This window comes from Hevea brasiliensis, chromosome 8 (assembly GCF_030052815.1).
Source record: "Hevea brasiliensis isolate MT/VB/25A 57/8 chromosome 8, ASM3005281v1, whole genome shotgun sequence".
Taxonomy (NCBI): Eukaryota; Viridiplantae; Streptophyta; class Magnoliopsida; order Malpighiales; family Euphorbiaceae; genus Hevea; species Hevea brasiliensis.
In genome coordinates this window covers 47,760,909-47,765,766 of record NC_079500.1, presented here as the reverse complement: position 1 = coordinate 47,765,766, position 4,858 = coordinate 47,760,909, and positions in this window count along the sequence as shown.

Below are 4,858 nucleotides of genomic sequence, written 5' to 3'. Positions count from 1 at the left end.
GTGTAGGTTGACTAGATGGATCTATATCCATCTGATCTGTTGGTTGGTCAGAATTCTCCAATTCTAACTCTATTTGCCTTCCTTTGCCTGCTTCTTGAACAAACTGTTGTTCAAGAAATGTAGCATCTCTACTCACCACAACCTTTTGTGATGTAGGCAAATAAAAATAATATCCAAAACTATCTTTTGGATATCCAACAAATCAACCCTTTTCTGATCTGGTCTTCAATTTATCAGTGGTCAACTTTTTGATATAAGTTGGACAACCCCAAATCTTAACATACTTAAGACTTGGTTTTCTTCCATGCCATATCTCATAAGGTGTGGAAGAAATTGATTTTGATGGAATCCTGTTCAGAATATACGAAGCTGATTCTAATGCAAATCCCCAAAAGCAGAATGGCATATCAGTATAGCTCATCATACTACGTACCATATCCAATAGGGTACGATTTCTCCTTTCAGATACACACCATTCAGCTGTGGTGTTCCTGGAGGAGTTAGCTGGGAAACAATGCCGTACTCTCTCAAGTATTCATCAAATTCAGTACTCAAATCTTCACCTCCACGATCTGATTGAAAAGCTTTAATATTCTTTCCTATTTAATTTTCTACTTCAGATTTAAATTCTTTGAACTTTTTAAAGGATTCATGTTTGTATTTCATCAAATACAAATACCCAAACCTTGATTTATCATCAGTAAAGGTAATAAAGTAATGAAAACTGCCTCTAGTCATTTCCTTAAATGGACCAGATACATCACTATGTATTAGCTCCAAAATATTTTCAGCCCTTAACCCTTGTCCAACAAAGGATGATCTAGTCATTTTGCCCTGAAGGCAAGATTCACAAGTTGGAGTAGGCTCAGAGCCTAATGAGGATAGAATCCCCATTTTCTCCAGTTTTGTAATCCTATCTTCTGCAATATGATATAACCTTAAGTGCCAAATATATTTTGAACTAGAGTTGGTTTTCACCATAGCATTGCATTCATTTAGATCACTTGCATTCATTTTGTGTTTGTCATTATTATCCAAATAATAAAGACCATCATTTATATAACCCGAACCAACATACTTATTTCCAAAATAAATATTGCAAACATCATCTGTGAACTGAAATTCATAGCCATTTCTAGTCAAACTAAATATAGAAATGATGTTCTTAAAAGCATCAGGTACATATAAAATATTATCCAAACACAAAACATGTCCAGACATGTAAAAAGATTTAGATCCTATGGCTAAAGCTTCAACAGTTAAGCCATTGCCAATTCGGAGTCTAACATCTCGAGAATGCAAGCTGCTACTATTTGCTAGTTCCTGCATATCATTAGAAATGTGAGAACTGGCACCAGTATCTAAAACCCAAGTTGTAGATGAACTATGAGTATCATCAGAATCTAAATAACAAGATATGGACATGCCTTCCGAAGGTGTATCCTTCTTGTCCTTCAGAGAAGCAAGATACTCTGAGCAGTTCCTTTTCTAGTGCCCATCCTTCTGGTAGTGGAAACACTTTACTTTGCCTCCATCAGCTTTAGTCTTCCCTTTGTGTTTAGCTATTTTCTTGGAAGGACCAGGAATTTGAGATTACTTTTTCTTATTGCCCTTCTTCTTGTTGGACTTTCCAGTAGAAGAATATGCAATCAAAGCTACCTCTTTTCCTTTATTGCCCGGCATATTCTTTTGGGCAATAACTAGCATGTTGAGTAAACCAGCTAAGGTGAATTTCTGTTTAGTCATATGGAAATTTGTCACAAAATTCCCAAAAGACTCAGGAAGGGACTGAAGGATCAAATCCATATATAGTTGGAAATCCATGTTGAAGTCAAGATGTTCCAGCTGCTCAATCAGTCGAATCATCTTGTGGACATGATCCTCAACATTCTGTCCCTCAGACATCTTCATGCGGAACAACTGCCTAGATATCTCATACCTAGCATTCCTGTTGTGCTCACCATACAACTCTTGTAGGTGAAGGAGGATCTCACTCGCATTCTGCATGTTCTCATGCTGCTTCTGTAACTCATTACTCATGGAAGCAACCATGTAACACTTAACTCTCATATCATGCTCCTTCCACTTGTCTAAAGTGTCATGTTCCTCTTGAGTGGCCTCTGGAGGTAAGGGACCAGGAAAATTTGAATCTAGAACATATCCTATATGTTCAAGGTTCAGGACAAGTTTCAAATTTCTTAGCCAATCAGACAAATTAGGTCCTGTCAACCTATTGCGATCAAGTATGATTGCAAGGATATTGGATGGTATTGGTTGTTCTATGCTCATTATTATAAGAAAATTAACTATAGAAAATAACCAAATTAATTAGTAAATGTATCATGTAATTAACCAAAATGATTATGGTCTTTTGATCAAATTGGTCCTCCCACTAACTTAGCGAATCCTACACTTCCATAGTAGAAAACGAAAATCCTAGTTGGATGGATTTCTAGTGGGTGATTGAATTCTTACAATTGTATTGATCATTCTCAGGTACATCCATTATTGGAATTACAATAAACTATAAGTTAAACTATAAGTGAGCAACTCCTTGCCCATCACATCTCATGTGAGGTTCAATCCTTTACCTAGCCCATAATGCTCAAAATCTCAGGTACATCCATTATTGACTTATCTTGCATTAGTTAAGTTGATCCCATTGAACCAGTAATTATGCAAATAATTTTAATATCCTCAGGTACATCCAATATTGGCCACCAAACCATTTACATATTTACAACATCTCATGCTTAAAAATTATTCTTAAGAATATCTCTTAAATTAATTGCATCTTATGCAACTATTTAAAATTTCTTAAAACAATTGCCCCAATGGTGGGTCCATGTTATAATTGCTTTAATTATAGCATTTCCAACTTACTATTTGTTTGGAAGATTTTAAGGTCATCCTAATTACTATTAAGGTCTCACTTTGCACATTATCCATTTAGCATGCATATATCATATATTGCATACATTCACATACATCTCATGCATTCATGGACAATTAAATAAGTACGGTATGATCATGGACTTTCTAAGGGATTCAATTCTGAGCCACCAAGAATTGAATCAGGGCATTCCTAGGTGCATTTCATTTATTCATTTTACAAGAGTTGCTGAAGGAGTACATAATCAATAGTTGATCTTGAATTCCTCCCACTGGTCCCACCAATGCTTTTGACCTCCTTGAACTTCTTACAATCCAATTATATAGTAATCCTTGGCATACCAAGGCAAATTTACAAGAACTTAAATAAATGAAATTACAACCCAAAAAATTATTACAAACTTAATAATACATGCCTAAAACAAATTAAAATAAATTAATTAATTTACAATCCCAAATAAACATAAAATAGATAAATCCAATCACATTGGTCTTTTATAGTCCATGATCATCCATCATGCATATCATTATTTAACAATTAAATAAAACATACATACTTAAATTAAATTGAATATCTCATATTCAACATAAAAATCCAAATTTGAATATGATTCAAATAAATTTAAAAATTCAGATTTGAATCTCATTCAAACAAATTTAAAAATTCATATTTGAATCACATTCAAACAACCGTAAAAATTCAGATTTGAATCACATTCAAATTATTTTTAAAAAATCATATTTGAATCACATTCAAACAATTTTTAAAAATTCAGATCCGAATATTATCCAAACAATTTTAAAAATTCAGATTTGAATATGATTCAAACAACTTTAAAAATTCAGATTTGAATCACATTCAAATAACTTTTAAAATTCAGATTTGAATCACATTCAAATAATTTTTAAAATTTTGATTTGAATCAAAATTTAATTGTGTGATTAAAACTACTAATTAAAAACTTTAATTAGTCATAGGATAGGCCTTAGATCATACAATAATTGCAGAATTAAAAAGCCAAACCTTGCACCACCCATGAAAGCACAAACCACGTGCACCATGTTGGTGTTCTTCATGCATGCCACCACACATCCATTGCAAACAGCAATAGATAAATCATCTCATGATAAAAAAACACAATTAAATCATGTAATCAACAATCCAAATGCCAAATATAGTGGCTCTGATATCAATTGAAGGAGCGGAAGCATGAAAAATACAAGTTTATACCATTGAATTTAAAATTTTTCACCTAGGGTCACATGCATCACGTAAGATTTATTTTTATCTATTTGATTTCAATGATAAACAACATATTAAAACTCTGTTAATATGTTTTTGGATTTGTATTTGCCATTTAAGATTTTAAAATTAATTAGGTTAATTTTATAACCCTAGATTAGATCAAGAACAAATGCACTAACCTCTTGATGCACTGCAGTGTATTTACGCCTTTCGGATGCATCTTCAGGACACCAGATGTTGTCCCTCTAGCTTGTCAACACCAAGTTCACTTATGGTAGCCCTTGAACAGCTTCTAAAGCTTTTTTTATTAATTAGAAAATCAAGTTTTTCCTTTTAAGAGATTAAAGATGTAAACAGGACACTAGAAACAATTTCTAGTATTTTTAATTCAAGAGATTGTTTGCTAATCTCTTGGAATTGATGAGAGATGAAGAAGAAGAGAGGGAGAGGAGCCTTTGGGTGGCAGCACAAAGAGGAGCAGCTACTGGTTGTGTTGTTTTCTTTTCATAACAACACTTATATAGCTAGGTCAACACATTAAACCCTTGCCACATGTCACCCTCTGATTAGTTCTAGGTTTAATTGACCCAATAACATTGTGCCAAGTGTCAAACCTATATTTAATCTTAATTCTAATCATCTTGCATGATTAAAAATATTTGGCAAGCTTATGTCTAGTGCCATGTGTCACCATCTCATGGTTCCAAATGTTACCCTGTG